Source organism: Marmota flaviventris, chromosome 3 (assembly GCF_047511675.1).
Source record: "Marmota flaviventris isolate mMarFla1 chromosome 3, mMarFla1.hap1, whole genome shotgun sequence".
Lineage (NCBI taxonomy): Eukaryota > Metazoa > Chordata > Mammalia > Rodentia > Sciuridae > Marmota > Marmota flaviventris.
The window spans coordinates 48,006,536-48,026,577 of record NC_092500.1 but is presented as its reverse complement, the minus strand read 5'-3'; the positions used below and the strand labels follow the sequence as shown (position 1 = coordinate 48,026,577).

General features: G+C 37.5%; 1 protein-coding gene across 1 annotated transcript in view; it reads left to right on the top strand.

The window, feature by feature from the left end:
* Positions 1-1,486: 1,486 nt before the first annotated feature.
* The window catches only part of Frs2 (fibroblast growth factor receptor substrate 2), a 122,107-nt gene continuing 103,551 nt past the window's right edge, over positions 1,487-20,042 (top strand). Inside the window, exon 1 of the mRNA XM_027923695.2 lies at positions 1,487-1,624. The gene's annotated coding sequence lies outside the window, so the exon portion shown is untranslated. The remainder of the gene's footprint in view (positions 1,625-20,042) is intronic.

The window sequence follows — 20,042 nt, the reverse complement described above, 5'->3', positions numbered from 1 at the left end:
AGGTCTTAGTAAGTTTTGCCAAGGGCAGGCTGTTTTTCACTTCATACTCAAGAGGCATGAAAGGCTGCTTAATTTAGGTAATATGGAAGTATTTAAAAATACTTCTGCAATCACACACACACACACCAAAAAAAAAAAAAAAAATAAATAAATAAAAACCAACCAACCAACCAACCAACCAACCAAACAACAACAACACAGCACTTTAAATAAATAAATCAGTAGTGGTGGCATTGTTTGCATCTTAACTTTTTTCTTTTTTTATGGTACTGGGGATTTAACCCAGGGCCTCAATGCATACTAGACAAGAGCTCTGTCGCCTAGCCACAAATCCAGCCTTTTATGTTTATAATAAGGGGTTCTCAAATATTTCTATTTCCCTTGCCTTTCTTAGTTGGAAGTTTTAAGAATCTTTTTCTTAGTATGTTTTGAGATATGCATGTGAAGAAGTTTTTTTATTAACTTCCTCCTGAATCTGGCCTAGGATACAGCTTCTGACCCTGATATTTAGTGTCTTTTGGATTTTGTGGCTGAGGAATGCTCCCCCCCCCCCCCCCCCCCGCGCCCGCCCGCCCGCCCCTCTCTTTCCCTTGTCTGACATCTGACTCTGTGAGTCCTCCTAAGTATCCATATATAGGCCTTTCTTATTGCTGGTGAGGTATAAGAATCGTTAGCTTGTATTTGGTGCTAGATACTTCGAAATATCATTTTGAATTTCTACAACAATCCAGAGACGATCCCACTTACACACCAAACTGAGGCTGAAGGATTCATCCTCCAGGATAGAAAAGTGAAATAATAGGATCCAGGCAATAAGATTCTAGACAGTCTGGCCCACACTGCTTTTGTTGAAGTTGCAAGTGATGATGTAATATAGGAATATTATTTAGTTCCTCTCCTTAAAGAATTTAAAGATCTTGTTAGGTGTATATGAGATTATACACACAGCACTGGTTAAAGTAAAATCAAGAGCCAAGTATAGAATTTGGTATCTTTGACGGGTTTCCTCTGCTCAAGATGTAGAGAATTAGCACCAATCTCAAGGGGTTTGCACGTGATTAAAAGAGTTCACGTACCCGAAGCGCTTAATACAGTGCCTACCACGTAGTAAGCGTTCAGTTAATGTTAATTTTTAAGGGAGACGATTGGAATGGAGATTACTCTGGAGACAGTCGGGAAGCTGGATGAGTGCACTGAGCTCTGGCAACTAAATTCTTCGAGCCTCGGTTTCCTTGTCTGTAAAACCAAGTGGCTGGAGCGGGAACAGCCCTAACAACAGTTGCCGAGTGCAAAGCTGTAGCCTGGGGAACCGACCGACTGGTGGGGCCGAAAGGGTTAGCAAGGAGCCCGGGGGTAGGATTTGCGGGAGCCGGGCGGGAGAGGCCCCGCCCGGGAGGCTCGGGCAGCTCCAGCCCGCGAGCAGTTCCGGTGCCAAAACCCTTCCCTCTCCCGCTCCTCCGGAAGTGCTTTTCTAAGGTTCGGGCCGGAGAGAGGCCTGGTAGGCACAGCCGCAGAGGCTCCTTCGGCTCCGTGGACTCGGAGCAGGGGCTCCAACCCGGGTCAGAGTTTAGAGGTCCACGGCCACCCACCCGCGCCCCGTGACCTCCCAGCGCCCTGGCGGACGGTGAGTGGACGGGGAAACGGACTGGGCCGGCCTCAGGCCTGGGTTGGGGCTGGGGCTCTCGGGCCCCGGCCGTCCGCTCCGGGCTCCGGGCAGCAGGCAGCGGACTCAGCTGTCGGAGTCTGGGGAAGGGGGTTGTTGACCGCCGCGGTCTTCGCCTAGCCGGCGGGGCGAGAAGAAACGGGCTGCGGGGCTGTGGGGTGGGCGGGGCGGGGCCGGGGAGGGGGTTCCCGGAGCTGTTGTTGCTGTTGGGACTCGGAGGTGGGGACGGGCTGGGCCTCGGTCCGCGCGCCCCCCTCGTTTCTGCTCCCCCAAGTCTTCTCGCCGCCTCCCCGCTTTGATTTTTCTGTGTTGGACCTGGCTTTAGGACTCTTGGACACCCGATTCAAATCCGGGCTCCAGTGCCCGACTTTTCGTCTCCTCTGGGTCTGCCCACCCCCGGGCTCAATTAGCAAGTATCCCGGGGGTGTCGTCTCTTCAGCTCCAGGGTGGGGCGCTGCCTGTGTAGATGCCCGGGATCTTTTGCGAGGCTTGTCCTCCGAGCCCGCTTCAGGGTAGCGTTGGGTCGGTTTGGGTAGCGCTCGGAACTGGGTCTAGAGACGTAGGTCACTGAGGCATCGGCGTGCCTCCGATGCTCTTCACTCACTTGGAAGCTTGCTGAAGCTGTTGCTGGAGTCAAGTTAAAAAAAAAAAAAAAAAGCTTATGGAAAATCGGTAGTGCACATAAATTCCCCTATTTTCTTGCTGACGTAAAAAAAAAAATGCTATTCCCAGATCTGCACTCCTAACTTCTGTGGCTTTCCGAAGTCCCAGTTGTATGATGAGTGCAGTCACAGGTTATTGCACGAATTGATTGTAGAGGGTGGGAGAATTACTATATCCCCTTTCTCCCAAAGTTTGTTTACTTTCATATTTGGGACTGTCATTTTCCTTAACTTTTAAAGAAAAGTGGTTCTCGGTTACTCTTGAAAGGTTCCTTAGAGTTGCCGCTACAGTGCAGAGAGGTTCTCGCAGGCGGGCAGAGGTGTTTTGTAAAATTTTAAACTTATAACATGAAGTATTCACTTCCGTTGAATTGATAATTTGCTAGAGGAGAAAGTGATATATGTAGTTATTTTAGTGAACCGCTTTTAGGCAATAAACTACTGAGGAAGATTTGTAGGAAAAGGGGATTTTTTTTCACATTGAATGGTGATTTTTTAAAAAAATTTTTGATCATAAGAAATACATTTACTTTATTTTTTAACAGGTAATCTTTGTTTTTGCAATGTAAAGTATACACAGATCATCTTCATGAAACCAGCGACATATCTGCACTTCTCATTTTACGCTTATATTAGGAATTACTCTGTAGTTTTTTGAGTATGTCATTCTCCCTTCCCACCACTGGAAGGGGAGGTAATATCATGAATTAGGAAAAATAGACTTAAGTAACAAATTTAGTGAGCTCTCCTATGTAAAGGAACATTTATTTCAGGGTTGTTGATCTTGAACAGGTAAAGGGTAGGTGATTTTTAAAGGGTAGATGATTTTTAAAGAAAAAATTCTGGACGCAAGATTAGTTGCACGACTTTTAGATGTAAGTAGAAGCTAGATTTTTAGACATTCAAAGTGTTGAGAGCATAAGTTTGGAATATTGGAATTGAGAAAATCTGGAAAAGCAGTCAAATTAGATTTAGTTATGGATTTGTATTATAGATATGATAATGTGTTTTGAAGGAAACTGTTACAGGAATGATAAGAGCAGAAAAAGGAAATGGGGGAAAATTGTATACTTGCAGGTACTGTAAATTGCATTATTCAAGTCAATTCAGTGATATAGATCATTTACTATGGATCAAGCATGTTAGGAAGCCATGTAGGAGCAAATAAAGATAAAGCCACAATAACCAAAATTCATATTTTGGCAATAAATTTCTAAGGTTGTTCAAAATCATGAATACATTTTATTATTTAGGCATACTAAATTTTTTTTTTTTTTTGAATGGGATTTAACATAGAGGGTAGATGTTAAGTGCTTCACGAAATCACTTTGTTAGGTATTATAGGATACAAAGGTTGTCTTTGGCCTTTAGGAATCGAATGTAGTGAGGAATGTAAGATATTTGCACAAAAATTTACGGCATAAAGAAATACATGTAAAAATTTAACCACATGGTTGGATTGACCTAAAATTTAGAGTTGTTTAAAAGTGTTCATTTTTTGGCTTAAGTAATCATGGAAAGTAGTGGAGGTATAGTAATACTTACAAAGATAGTTCAGTGGTGTTTTTTATTGAAAATTTACTTGAATACCAGGCTGTATGCTAGTTGCTTCATGTACATTTTCTAAGCTTTTCAACAACATACAATCATATTTCTTTTTTTTATTTTTTTTTGAGAATTTTAATATTTATTTTTTAGTTTTCGGCGGACACAACATCTTTGTTTGTATGTGGTGTTGAGGATCGAACCCGGGCCGCAAGCATTCCAGGCGAGCGTGCTACCACTTGAGCCACATCCCCAGCCCACAATCATCTTTCTTAATGGGGACTCTAATATGTTAGATAATTTGCCCTGGCTCTGTGGCTAGCAAGTTTGCATTCAGATATGTCTGATGTCAAAGCCTGTGTGTTTCCACTATTCCCAATAAACTGTTATCTCCCAGTAAACTGGTACCTCAATTCAATATTTCACAGGGTAAAAGTTTTCTAAAACAAAGATTCAGGGTTTTGGATAAGGTGGATGAAGGCCTTTCAAATTAAGAGAATAATATTAGTGGAAGGTTGGAGGTAGTAAAGTTAATTGTGTACTCAGAGAAGTTAGTTGACCAGGTTACCTAGAATATAGCATTCACATTTGGGAACTGGTGTTAAGGTTGTCAAATTTAAATTGGGTTGAATTGTTGAGCATGTTTAAAATGCTGTATTTAGAAGTTTGACATTTGGAAGGTAATGAAGAGTGACTAAGATTTAATAGTGTGTAGAATGATTTGCTGTGGCAAGCTAGCTTTCTCTCTCTCTCTCTCTCTCAGGTTTTTTTTTTTTTTTTTTTTAAATAGTGGGGATTGAACCTGGAGGCACTTTACCACTGAGCTACATCCCCAGCCTTTTTGTTTCTTTGTTTTGAGACAGGTCTCATGAAATTGCTCTGGGCTTCCCTAACTTGCTGAGGCCAGCCTCAAACTTGTGATCTTCCTGCCTCAGCCTCCTGAGTTTCAATATAGTACTGTAAATACTGGGTAAAGGTAATAGTAATGGATGAAAATGAAGGCTTGACTGGACCTGGCAATTGATTTAGTAGTTGGGTAGAGGGAGGGATTGGTAGGAAAGGTTTGGAGAAGATAGAAGCTGGGAAAGTTACATTTTTTAAATGTGGGATATGTTGATGGTGATACTGTTACTAGAAATATGGGCAAGGAGTTGTGTAATGAGATCAGTTTTGGATTTTTTTTTTTAAATATGTTTTTGGTTGTAGATGGACAAAATACCTTTATTATATTTTTATGTGGTACACAGGATCGAACCCAGTACCTTCCACATGCAAGGCAAGTACTTTACCACTGAGCTACAACCCCAGCCCTGTTTGTTTTTTTATGTACTTGACAAACACTGGAAATGCCCAGAGGCTTTTGGAAATGTGAGTTTGCAGTTCAGGAGAGAGGTCAGGGTTAGGCATATATTAAACATGGTGTAGAGAATAATGCAAATAAAAATACTTGTAGAGTCCACTTAAGGAGATGAACATGCCAAGGGAAAGTGCTGAGGGGAAAGAAAAAAACACAAACTAAAACAAACCCTGTATTTTAGATAGCATCTGTTTAAAACAAGGAAAAGACACTAAGTAATCTATTTTATGCAATGGATAAAAAATTTGATAGTATGTATACAACTTCTTCACATTGCAGATTCAGATGGAGTAGAAGGAATCTGATCATTAAAAATCCAGTTGGGAAATAAATTTTTTTGCCCTTGCTAGTAAGAATACTATCCTATCATTATCCTACTTCAAGGAGGACAAGTCAGTTTTTGGTTACTTAAAAGCTATGTTTGGTTATTTCTTTTGAACATTTGCTTGGCAAGTGATATGTGAGGATTTAAAAGTAAATCTCTGATATTGTATTCCATTTATTTGTTTGCATGATTTTGATTTTGGTTTGGATATCAAGAATCTCTGAATATTCACAGATAATATTTGTGCCTTTTATTATAGCCAGTTGTTAATATTGCCTTTTATAGAAAATGGTATTTAATTACATATTTTTCTTCCAACTCTCTTTTGTAAGTATTTTTGATTAAAGTAAGTAGTTTTATCTCTAATGTTCTGATTACTCTAGTGGGATAGAATAAGGTACTTTCTGGGTGTGGGATCAAACCCAGGGCCTCATGCATGCTAGGCAAGCATTTTATCACTGAGCTACATCTCCACCCAGCTTAAGATACTTTTATCTATCATGTAATGATACATATGTGAAAATTATGTTTTATGTTTAAGAACTATCAATTTATAGAATTTTATGTTTTCTGTTTAGATATTTAAATAAGGGGAATTTGTGTATTAAAATGTAAAAGACTGTAATAGTTTGCAAAATGAGGCTTAGAGAGATAACTTTTTAAATACAGTTTATTATTTTTAGACTAAGTTACCATGGAATTGCTTGTTTCTTGAGAATTAATACAAATTCCTTTTGTTTTTCAGGAATATGTTTTTCACTGTACGCCAGCACTTGAGACTGTCCAAAGTGTTCTGCGTCAGTGTTGTTGGAGGCAGGGGGTTTTGTGTGTGCTTTGCCTTGATGGTTGGCTTAGTTTCAGTGAGCCTGGTATTAACGAAGCGAAGGTCAAGAGTTCCATTTAGCTTCTGTCTGAATGATGGCCAGGGAGTAAGTACACCTCTCACTCCCACCAGCTGTCTTGCAAATTCCTTGGTTGCCATTGTTGCAAAGGTGACTGCATGTGGGTAGATCTTTTACTATTGGAAGAATATTAGAGGAAACTTAGCCAAATGGTTAAGAACTCTGACTGCAGTTATGACAGATCTCTGTTAATTTGTGGCCTTGGGAGAGTCCCTAAACCTGTCCAAGCCTCTGTTTCCTCATTATTGGAGAGGTTAATATTTGGTTTGGGCCATGCACAGTGGAGCACACCGTAATCCCAGTGGCTGGGAGGCTGAAGCAGGAGGATCACAAATTTAAAGCCAGCCTCATCAAAGCAAATTAGTGAAATCCTTTCTCAAAATAAACAATAAAAGGGCTGGGGATGTGGCTTAGTGTTTAAGAGCCCCTAGGTTTAATCCTTTGTGCCCCCCCCCCCCCCAAAAAAAAAAAAAAAAAAAAGATTGGTTTGGCCATGTCCCATGTCATTGTTTTCCTTTTGTAAGTTGGAAATGGCTACCTAGACCTGTGGTTCCTAAATGCTGGAATGTAGAGTACTGTTAGTTTATGAAAAAGTTTTCACCCGTTTGAGTGAAATGTGAATGTAGTTAGCTTTCATAAAACTAAATATTTTTTCTAAAATTATCTTTTATCCTTTTTGGTGGTAGCATATTAGTTCTTTTATGAAACAGCGGTGATGGTAATTGATAGGTTTTTAAAATGTCATCAGCAGAATAAAAGTTGGCAACCCTATGCTGGTCATCCTTTTGAGATTATGGTTCTGTGAAATCTCAAAAATCTTAATTTAAACTGTATCCAAGTGAGGGATTGAAGAGAGTGTTCATCCAGTGTTTATGCATGTTCAAGTTAGGTTTGGGGTACATTCTGCCCCTCTTTTACCCTATAGGAACTGTATGGTGATTCTCACCACCATTGAATTCAGTTTTGTCAAGTTTCACACTTAATACAGCATACTTCAAGGAGCAATTCAGACTCTTTTCAGTTGAGTTCATACAAAGTTGCTTCAAATTATTTGTTTAAGGGTATTTCTCAACCAGAGACCCAGGAGAAAACTGGTGAATCCTGGGGGCTGACTGGAGGTGCTGCTTTAAGTTAGTACTCTTGTTTATTAGCCAGCAAGATAAATAACTTGTCTGTGACATAGTAAAGTAGCAGAAATTGGCTTCCTTTTTTTTTTAACCCCTTCTATAAGAAAGACTAATGAAGCTGGAGTGAGTGAGAAGTCTTTTTATTCAAAATAGCAAGTAAATGTACAAATACCAGTATTCAAAATGCTTTCTAGAGATAGAGAATAGGGGAGCACTGTATAATAGGTTATGTAAGTAGAGCCACAGAAGTACTTCTGACACAACCAGTTATTAACATAAGCACTTATTGAAATTGCATCACTTGTCTGGATGAGAAACTTATTGACTCCCTGGTTTACTTGGAGTAGGGGAGGGATATAGGAATTTAAGTTACAAACCTAGTCAAGGCAACTGTCAAAGATTTAACATTTGTTTCCTTTGAGCATTCTTTGGTTAGGTAATTTAAAAAGTAGGGAGTCCTATAGAAATACTTAATAATTTATGCATTAGAATGCCTAAAGCAAGGGTTGGGGTTGTGGCTCAGCAGTAGATCACTCAGCAGTAGATCACTCAGCAGTAGATTGGAGGCCCTGGGTTCAATCCTAAGTGCCACATAAAAATAAATAAAATAAAGGTATTATGTCCAACTACAACTAAAAAAAAAAGAATGCCTAAAGCAAAATGTTTAGGTTAAGTTGAAATACCTCTGTTATATTTTAAAGAAAACTGAAGGTTTGCTGCTTTAGATATTAAAGGTGATATTGGTTTATAGAGTATTATTGTATATAATTATTTCTAGTAAATAAAAAATTCATGTATAACTCATTTATTTTAACAATGTTTAAATTTTTCTACCAGATATTCCCAGTAGCAGAAGTGAGTTGGATGAGTACCCTTAAAAGTCTAGGGATGTAGTCCAGAGTGTGCCTTCTATCAGTTGAAAGGATTTTTTTAAAAAATATTTTTTTAGTTGTCAGTGGACCTTTATTATTTAATTTATTTAGATGTGGTGCTGAGAATCAAATCCAGTGCCTCACATATGGTAGGCAAGCGCTGTACCACTGAGCCACAACCCCAGCCCCATCAGTTGAAAAGATTTTGATGCCTGTAGGGTTTTATTTTTAACACTTGGAGGAATTTTGCATTTTGCTATATTTTATGTATGTAAACAGTGTTTCACTGTCAACTAAAACTGAAGCCCTAAGAACTGGTATGTTCATCTTATGGATAGTGCTAACCTATTTTTGGCCTCCTTTTTTTCTTTTTTAAATCCTCCTGTATCTGGTGACTGGTAGAACGTAGAAGACTGAACAATTTATTTTATTTTATTTATTTATTTTTAAAAAAATTTTTTTAATATTTATTTTTTAGCAGACACAACATCTTTGTTTGTACGTGGTGCTGAGGATGGAACCAGGGCCGCACGCATGCCAGGCGAGCGCGCTACCGCTTGAGCCACATCCCTAGCCCTGAACAATTTATTTTAAATACTAATGAGGAACTGTAATTTTGTAATTTCTACAATGAATGACTAAATTGCTGAGGCTGACCTTGAATTTGTGTTCCTCCCGAGTCGTTGGGATTATAGACATGTACCACCATGCCTAGCAATGAAATGACTTTAAAGGGGATATTGCTGGTTGTTGCCTATAAACCGAGTGACTCAGAAGACTGAGGCAGGAGGATCACATATTTGAAACCAGCCTGGCAATTTAGAGAGACCTTATCTCAAAATAAAATAAAAAGGGCTTGGTGTGTAGCTCAGTGGTAGAGTACTTGCCAACATGTGTGAGGTTCTGAGTTCGAATGGCAGTATAGTTAAAAAAAATGTGTGTTGGGGGGAGTATCTGATCATTTTTAAAAAGTGTTCTTTTACATTTAAGGTTATTTGTTTATTTGTAATGTTACAACAAAATACAACAGTGTGTCTAATAGAGCTTTCTGCAATGATAAAAATGTTCTCTATCAGTGCTGTTTAATAGAGTGATCCAGGTGTAACTACTACTTAGCACCTACGATGTGTCTAGTGTTACAGCAGAGCTTAATTTTTAATTTTTTTCATTTTAACTAATTAAAATTTGAGTAGCCATGTGGCTAGAGGTTGCTGTATCAGTGCTGTTCTTTAGGGTTAGATAAAAGGGAGAAGAGGTTAAAAATCTTCATGTCTCCTCTCAGGTCAGGTTTAGGCAGGTTAGGCACTTAAAAGGCTGCCTTTCTTCCTTCTGTCCTTCCTAACCAGAAATTGAACCCAGGGGTGCTTTACCACTAACCTATATATCCCCAGTCCTTTTTGTTTTTTCAGACAAGATCTTGCTAAGTTGCTGAGGTTGGCCTTAAACATTTGATCCTCCTGTCTCAGCATCTTGAGTAGTTGGGGTTAGGGATGAGTGGCACTGAACTCAACTTGCCTTTATTTTTAATTTTACATGGATGTATTTTTTTTTTTAAATCCAAATTTCTTCCCTCAAATTTGAATGCTAAACTCTATGTAGTTTCCTTTATTTTAGTTCTCCCCAACCCCCAATAAATTGTTTCTTTGGTTTACGTATATATTTGCAAATATCTTTGATCATTATTCCCTCTTTCTGGGATCTGGGGTTGTTTTCTTTTTTTGTGGGGCAGGACTAGGGATTGAACTCAGGAGCACTTGACCTAGCCACATCCTCAGCCCTATTTTTGTATTTTTTTAGAGACAGGGTCTCACTGAGTTGCTTAGTGCCTCACCTTGCTGAGGCTGGCTTTGAACTTGAGATCCTCCTGTGTCAGCCTCCTGAGCTGCTGAGATTACAGGCGTGTGCCACCGTGCCCAGCTGTTGTTTCCTTTTTGCTTGGAAGATTTCTTTCATTTTTTTTTTTTTCCCCTAGTGAAGGTCTGCTGGAGAACTTGTTATTGGTTGGAAAGTATCTACATCTCTTTCTGAAGATGGTTTGTCTGAATGTGTATTCTAGATTAGCAGTTACTTTTTTCTTTGCTCATTATAGATCTTATTCCATTCTCTTCTGGCTTTTATTGCTGTCAGAAAATCCATAACCTCTTGTAATTGTCATTCCTTAATAGGTAACTGTTGTTTCTTTATGGCTAGTTATAGAATCTTTATCTCTGTAACTTATATTTCTTGTATGTTCTTCTTATTCTATCCTACATGCCTCTTAACCTTTTATTTTCCATTTATTTACTCTTCTAAGTTGTTCAGGATAATTAGTGTCTTTTCTTGAAGTTAGCTAGTCCTCTCTTCACCTGTGTTCAACCAGTGTTGTTGAATTAATTTTTTTCCCTTGATTTTACTATAGTATCTACTTTTTTTTTTTTTTTTTAATATTTATTGTTTAGTTATTGGCAGACACAACATCTTTGTTTGTATGTGGTGCTGAGGATCGAACCCAGGTCGCACACATGCCAGGCGAGCGCGCTACCGCTTGAGCCACATCCCCAGCCCCAGTATCTACTTTTTTATTGTGGTAAAATGTGTGGGTGTGCATACATACATATAATAGGATTTGCCTTTTTAACTGTTTTGAAGTGTGCAGTTCATTGTCGTAAAATACATTCACCATTGTGTAATCACTACTAGGTCATTTCTAGAACTTTTTCATCACCAACTGAAATCTGTACCAATTGTATAATAATTCTCCATTCCCTCCCCTAGCCCTTCACAACCACTGTTTTACTTTTTGTCTCTGAATTTGACTATTCAGATTCATGTAAGTGGACTCATATAATAGTTGTCCTTTTGTGTCTGGCTTATTTCATTTAACAGTGTCTTCTCAGTCCATTTATGTTGTAGCATGTTCATTAGTTTTTAAAAAAATTTCATGTACTTTATGTTTTTTATTTCTATAAGTTTTATTCAGTCCCTTATAAGCTGCTTTTTTTTTTGTTTGGAGATGGAACCCTGGGCCTTATACATGCTAAGCAAGTGCTCTACCACTGAGGTACCATCCCCTCATACCTCTGTTTTAAATAGGAATATATTTATTCCTGTTTCGATTATATTTTGAAATTTTCTTCATTTTATTGTGTCAGGGATTGAACCCAGAGGTGCTTAACCACTAAACCACATTCCCAGCCCTTTTTAACTTATTTTATTTTGAGAAAGGGTCTCACTTGGTTGCTTACAGCCTTGCTAAATTCCTGAGGCTGGCTTTGAACCTGAAATCCTCTTGCCTCAGCTTCCTGAGCTGGTAATTCCAGCATCTGAAGCCTTTGTAGGTGGTTTCTTTGTTTTCTTTTGTTTTTGGTACCAGAGATTGAACCCAGGGGCACTTAACTACTGGGCCACATCCCCAGCCTTTTTTTTTTTTTTGAGACAGGGTCTTGCTAAGTTGCTTAGGGCCTTGCTAAATTGTTGAGGCTGTCCTTGATCTTGCAATCTTCTGCCTCAGCTTGGATCCTAAGCTGGTGGGATTTCAGGTGTGTGCCACTAAATGTATCATTTTGCTGGATTTTTCTTTTTTTGCTGGTGTTGCCCATGGTGTCATGCTTTGTTTCTTTCTTTCTTTTTTTTTTTCTTCGTGTTGGGTCTAACACAGAACATCAAACATGGTAGGCAGGTGTTCTACCACTGAACTACACCTCCAACCCCTTGTCTTGTAATTTTTAACTGTGAAATGCCTTGGAACTTTATATTTTGTGTAGTGAATTTTAGTAGTACTTCAGAATTCTATAGTTTAGAGCTTATACATAAATCTCTGGGGGTAGTTCCCTGTTCTTCTAAAGTTTTTATTTTGAAATAATTTCAAACTTACCAAACTTACTTGCAAGAATAATACAGTAGACCTTGTATACCATTTGTCCATATTCGCCAATTTGGCTTAGGATATACACATTATTTTTTGTTAAATAATTAAAAATTACATGCTTTTAAAAATTTTGTGCCTTTTTACCTGTATTTTCTAAGCATAAAGTTATTTATTCTCTTAGGTAATCATAGTATCATTATCAAATTCCAGAAATTTAACGTGCTACTTTAATCTACACTTTGTATTTCAATTTTGTCAAATTTGATCATGCATTTTAGTTTTCTTTAATTTGAAAGTTCCTTTTCTTTGTTTTTCTTGTAATTGAAGAATGTATGTATTTTGTACGAAGTTTAAAAATTTGGGTTTATCTGGTTTGATCTGATTTGCCTAGTGATTTGATTCAAGTTACTTATCATAAGTCTGAATAACTGTAGAAGTGATGTTTCCCTGTCAGGATATCACATCTGAAGATATAAAATGTCCCTTTGTCTCTAGTGATTTTAGGTACCAGGGATTGAGATCAGGGACACTTGATCACTGAGCCACATCCCTGGCCCTATGTTGTATTTTATTTAGAGAAAGAGTCTCACTGAGTTGCTTAATGCCTCATATTGCTGAGGCTGGTTTTGAACTCTCAATCCTCCTGTGTTAGCCTCCCAAGCTGCTGGGATTTCAGGCATGCGCCACCATTCCTGGCTTACGATTTTAATTTTGGTTGAAGTATTGTCTGGTTTGCCTCTAGTTACTGTTTTCCCTTTGGCAACTAATGTACAATGTGTATGGAGATATCCTAGTGTTTTGTTTTTTATCTTAATGAAAAACTAAGTGTATGGAGATATCCTAGTATTTTGTTTTTTATCTTAATGAAACACTAAGTGCACTAATAACATACCTAATTTGTATAGTGCTTTTTAGTTTGCCAAGTATTTTTTTTATTTTGTGATTTTAATTTAATCTTCATGACAATAGTATTTTATAGTTCTGGAAACTATGACTTAGAGATGTAGCTAATATGATGTAATATTGGAATTCAAATTCTGCTGTCTTAAGATGCTTTTCATTAGCTGCAGTTGTCTTTTAAATTACTAGATAGTGGGGTTGTGGTTGTGGCTCAGTGGTAGAATGTTTGCCCAGCATGTGTGAGGCACTGGGTTTGATGCTCAGCACCACATTAAAAAAAAAAAAAAAAATAAGCAAAATTAAGGTATTGTGTTCATCTACAACTGAAAAAGAAATCTTTAAAAAAAATTGCTAGATTGTACACTCAGGGTATGGTCTTTGTCTTTTTTGCTGTTACATTATTGTACTCCTGAATGAATAAATAACGTATAAACATGAGTTACTCTCTGAAATGCCTTATTTATAAGGTAGAATTCTAGTGCAATTGTCTTTTTATATAATTTTCATATACAAATATACACATAATATGTTTATGTAATTCTATATAATTATTGAGAACTTAAGAGTCACGTAGAAGGAGTGCTGGTATTTTATATAACAGATTTTTCATATTAAAAAGTTGATTGGTTTGCACGTGGCAAATAAAATCTGAAAGTATCAGGTAGGAAAAGATTAGTGAGACAGAGTTTCAAATGCTAGTTCAATTCTTTCTCTAGTTATTAAACAAGCTTTTAAGATTTGGCTAATCAGAGGAGATGACTTAAGGTTTTCCTAATGTTAACTTTTGCACTGATACCAGGTTATAGTGTTGGCTAATGTAATCAATCCTTTGACCTGGTGAATTGGTAGAAATTAGATCCTATCCATTCCTTTTCCTCCTACCTATAAATTTCAGTTGAAGCTGGAGGGACTTGAGCATTGCATCTTTGTTAGAATATGAGTTCTGTTGGGTGTGTAGGCACACCTGTTATCTGAGCTAGTTGGGAGACTGAGGCAGGAAGCTCTCAAGTTCCAGGCCAGGCTGGGCAATTTGGTAAGATGCTGTCTGGGGCTACAGCTCTGTGGTGAGCACTTGACTGGCATGTATGAAGCTGTGGATCGAATTTTCAATATCACAAAAAACAAAAACAAAATAAATTCATCCATTGGCCGATTGGTGTAATATTTAGTTATTGGGAGCCTACCTAGGTGTCTCAATTTCAAAGCCAGCCTCAGCAGACTTAGTGAGGCCCTAAGCAATTTAGTAAGATCCTGTCTCTAAATTAAAAAACAAAAACACAGGCTAGGTATTGAGGGTAAATAGTGAATTAAAACACACATGTGGCCAGGTGTGGTGGCACATCCCAGTTTCAGGAGGGTGAGGCAGGAGGGGTTGCAAGTTTGAGGTCAGAATGGCAATTTAGTAAGGCCCCATCTCAAATAAAACATAAAAAATAATAATTAAAAAGAAGGCTGAAAAGTAGTTCAGTGTTAGAGCACACCTAGGTTCAATCCACAATTTCAGTAAAAATCAGAGAGAAAAGTGGGGAGTAGGTGTGTGTAGGTGATTGATTGCTACTGTCAATCAATGGAACACCACCATCCAGAGGTAGTAAGCTATTATATTGTCTGAAGTAGTCATTTGCATATTTAAATTGAATAAATATAAAAAAATCTCATATCTGTTGAAACTTTTTTGTCAAGGAAGAAACTTCTGAGGTTCTTAGTGGATTATGTAAGTATAGACTTTGAGTTTAAAACCATTCATTTGAGCATGTTCTGAAAATTTACTAATATTCATTTAAATGGAAGCTTTTATTAAAGCCTGAATTAAGTAAATTATGTTTATCCTTAAGACTGCCATTTGCAACCTTTGGGGTCTTGTGAATAGTTGATAGTAATACCTTGGAAGTACTTGTTACATAGCTCATTTTACATTCTCATTTCTCCCACCCTCTCACAAAAAATTTATATATTGCTGGGCGAGGTGGTGCACTCCTGCAATCGCAGCGACTCTGGAGGCTGAGGCGGGAGGATCTCAAGTTCAAAGCCAGCCTCAGCAAAAGTGAGGTGCTAAGCAACTCAGTGAGACCTGTCTCTAAATAAAAATACAAAATAGGGGTGGGAATGTGGCTCAGTGGTTGAGTGCCCCTGAGTTCAATCCTCAGTGCCAAAAAAATAAAAATAAAAAAGTATATATCTTATACATGCTAGTGTATGTATTTATATATTTTATTTAAAAAAATTTTTTTATTTAGTTTTTTTGGTACTGAGCTGTATCCCCAGCCCTTTTTATTTTTTGAGACAGGGTCTTGCTAAATTGCTTAGGGTCTCACTGTGTTGTGAGGCTGGCCTTGAATTTGTGATCCTCTTGTCACAGCCTCCTGAGTGGCCTGAATTACAAGCATGTACCATCACATGTGGCTGTTTTTTTAATTTCTTATTTTGAAGACTCACAGACAGTTGCAGAAATAGTAGACCTCTATGTATCCTTTATTCAGTTTTCCCAGGGGTGACATCTATATATCTGTCAATTATGAAAACAATTTATTTTACTATCAACTAGACTACAGACAGTATACAGAATTCACCATTTTTTAAAGCTGCCTTTTTTTTTTTGCCATGAGAGATTGAACTCAGGGGCACTCCTGAGCCATATCCCCAGCCCTATTTTGTGTTTTTTTTTTTAGAGACAGAGTCACTGAGTTACTTAGCACTTCAGGCTGCTGAGACTGGCTTTGAACTGGCTATCTCCTGTTTCAGTTTCTTGAGTTGCTGGGATTACAGGGCCCCTGGGATTACCGGTGTGCCATACCGGAGTGCCATCCAGTGCCCAGCTTTAAAGGCTGCGTTTCTTTGTGTGTGCTTGTATATGTAGTTCTGGGCTGTATTATTTTGAGAATGGTATAGATGGATGAAATCAGGCAGTGTATAATCTTACCTTTTTTTTTTCAGGGTCTTGCTAAATTGCTGAGGCTGACCTTGAACCTGATCTCTGATTTAGCCTTCTGAGTTGCTGGGATTATAGGCATGCACCACTGTGACCAGCAGTGTCTAACTAGAGATGTGTGTTTTTAAAATGTTTGCTTTAATTTAAAAAGTAAAATAAATTTCTGAAAGATTAAAAAAGAGAAAAATAATTCTTGATTCTCCCACTCTAATAAATAGTCATTATTTCAGAGGTTTATCTCTCCTTTCCCCTCTTTGGTAGGGATTGAAACTAGGGCCTCTCATGCTATGAAAACACTATCATTGAGCTACATTCCCCAGCCTAGAGTTTTATTTATATATATATATATATATATATATATATATATATATATATATATATATATATATATATTAGTTTTAGATGGACACAATGTCTTTATTTTGTTTTTATGTGGTGCTGAGAATAGAACCCAGTGCCTCACGCATGCGCTACCATTTGAGTCACATTCTTATTCCCAGCCTAGAGTTGTTTTTATAGCCTTTTTCATAGGCATATTTTATATCATTGTAGTATATGTTCAGTGTTGTGTGCTGCTTTGTAAAAGCTTAGCATTCTGTTAAGCCTTTTTCTTTTTCTTTTTTTTCCTAGTGCTAGGAATTAAACTCAGGGCCTTGCTGTACCGTACCCCCAGATCAGTATTTAAGTATTTTCTGTGTAACTATTCATCATGTTTAGTTTTTATCATTATTAGAAATGTTTGAGCTGGTCCCCATTACCAAGAAAAAAAGTTTTTGTAGGTGATACCTTTGAGCATATAGATTTCTTCATGTTTTTAATTATTTTTTAAGGGGGATTCCCAGGTGTATGGTTTTTGAGTCAAAAGATATATGAGTTTTTTTTTTTTTTTAAATTTTTGAAACATTTGGTTAAATTGCTTCTCAAAAGAATGGTACTATTAGTACTATTTCCTTAAATCCTTTTTATATTAGATATGAGTATTACTCTTCCAACTTAATAGGTGAAAAAAGGTACTTCTTTGTTCTAATTTTAGCATATATTAGTAGTTTTTCCATGAAGAAGAAAAATGTTCCTAATGATATGAACTTTTAAAAATGTGACTTTACTTTTAAGTAATTTGGAGAAGCATTTTGATATCTGTACCAGTGTTGAACAGTTCTGAGTGGGAGGTTGAATTACCAGATTATTCTCTTTAAGTTTATAAAGTTTGTTACCTGCAAACTGATTTCCAGTTTCTATCTTGTTTCTCTTTGCTGTCTGCTGTTATCTCCTTTTTACTCTTTACAATCTGAATCTCCTTGAACTTTTCCCCTGTTTTGTGTTCAGAGACTTGCTGTTCTCTCCATTGGTACCATGCCAGCACCTCATTCATTTTTTCCTATGGTTTTGTCAGCTTTAAGTGCCTGGTCACACTGCCATGTTAATGCATTACTGTAATCTTATTGTTAAGTGTAACCCTTTAGTCTCCTGGAGCTCTCAATAGTTTCAGAGTTCACTTTTTTGATGGCCACCACAGAAGTTATATGGCTAATAATAGATGAAGTATGTTTGTGTAATGTACATGAATTTAAAAATACAAAATAATAAGAACTTTGTGTTTCTGGAGACACAAAGTACTGTGTTCTCCAAGTAGTAGACCATTGAGTTAATAAGATAACAAAACTTTTTTTTTTTTAAATTTTTGGAAATAAGTTTCATAATATTATTTTAAGTTTGTTTTTGATTTTGTTTTAGTAATGGGAATTGGACTTAGGGGCACTTAACCACTGAGCCACATCCCTAGCCCTTTTTTGTATTTTATTTGGAGACAGGGTCTTGCCGAGTTGTTTGGGGCTCACTAAGTTGCTGAGGCTGGCTTTGAACTCAAGATCCTCCTGCTTCAGCCTCCAAACTGCTGGGATTACAGGTGTAAGCTTTTGAGTTTGTTTTCTTCAGTGAAAGTGAGTGAACCCAAGGCCTTGCATATGCAAGTATTCTACCCTGAGGTGTACCCTAGCCTTAAAACAAGTTTTAGATTAAATATTTACTATGTGCTATGCAAAAGTGCATTATTTTACTTAGCCTTCACCGTAATCCTATAAGTTTCCAAGGTGCTGCATATACGATCTCATGTGATATATTGAGTAGGTAATTGAAAAAATTGATAAGCAGGGAGTCAACGATACATGCTTTTAAATTTAACTTGAATATGTATCCCCCCCACCCCCTCCAAGGGTCAAGGTTTTTCTTTGTGGACAGTCTGTTTGATGAGATTTCTAGATAATTTTTTAGCATAGTTTACAGTTTGGCATTACTATGAAGTATCCTAATAGTGTCTTTTTTTTCTTACAGAAGACCGAGAACATGAAAGCTCTTTCACTGTAATATATAAAATCCTTCTATCTCTTTTATATTTGTTTTTTTTTTTTTTTTTGTTCATTTGTTTATATTTTGAGATAGGATCTTGCTACAATGCCCAGGCTGGCCTTGAACTCCTGGGCTCAAGTGATCCTCCTGTCTCAACTTTTATCCCCCTGGGACTGGGACTATAGGTGCACAGCACTGTGCCTTCCTCTTCTGAAGTTTTATGCTTTCCCCTTGTTCTTTTTTGTTTGTTTGTTTGTTTTGTTTTTGGTACTAGGGATTGAACTTGGGGGGGGGGGCACTTGGCCACTGAGCCACATTGCCAGCCCTATTTTGTATTTTATTTAGAGGCAGGGTCGCACTGAATTGTTTAGCGCCTCAATGTTGCTAAGGCTGGCTTTGAACTCTTGATCCTCTTGCCTCAGCCTCCCAAGCTGCTGGGATTACAGGCATGTGCCACTGCGTCTGGCTTCCCCTTGTTCTTATAAAACTGTTTTTTTCATACACTTAATTTCATAATAATTTTTAAAAAGTAATTAGTCTTTGAATCTTTTTGAACTTTTCACAGAAACAACCTCTTTCCACTCATAATTCATCAGTTTACATAATCTTAAATTACATAATTACAATAATACATACAGTTGGCATAAACTGGTTTGGGAACAAACAGCTGGCTCTTATTAAGCTTTCAGCTCATTTGGTGAGAGCAGAAGTGTCAGGACATAGTAATAAAATAGTCTACTTAATAGTCCCTACAAGGTGCAAGTGGTCAGCTTCTGGTGGGCATCAGTGAGTAATTTATGGAGAGATTTGAGAACTTCTATAAATTGATAACAAAGGTCTTTTGAAGAATTTATTTCCATTTTATAGTTGAGAAAACAAGCATCAAAGAGTTAAGTAACCATAAGTTCAAGTAGTTAAAATAAGTGATTGTGCATCAGGATTTGTACCTAGATCTGTATGGGTTCAAACGTAGCATGTCTTCTTACCTAGCTATGCAGGTTTTGAATGCCTTTCAGATCATTTGATCTACCTAGTCATTAAGTGCTTTCAAGTGGTCCTCAGGTCACATTTGGGGTAGCTTTCTTATACCTGGCCCATATCTTGGGTCCTAGTTTCCTTTTGCTGTTTCTGTGCTAAGTAAAAAGTGAAGGTGCTTTTCAGGGTGTAAATTAGCTTATAATCATTTTTAAAATTTATATAGGCAATAGGTATGTGGGAGCTCTTGCTAAGACCTTGCAGTGTTACATATAGATGGGGTTTGTGAAATAAGAATATAAAGGGGAAAAATGGAGTGGAGAACATAGATATAACTATTGCTCTTCCTCCTGTTAAATTTCCTTAAATTTCTTTTGTTCAATTGGGATCTGATCAATCATCTTAATCCATGTCCTCTGTATTCATTTTTTTTAAACCAGGATTTAAAGAAAAGGAATATATATAAATAGACATGCCTTTTTTTCCCCCAGATGAACTGTTTTGTTATTAGTTAGAGCTTAATATGTATTTTTTTTTTTTTTAAACCTCCAGTGCTGGGGATTGAACCCAGAGTCTTCTGCATCTTGGCAAG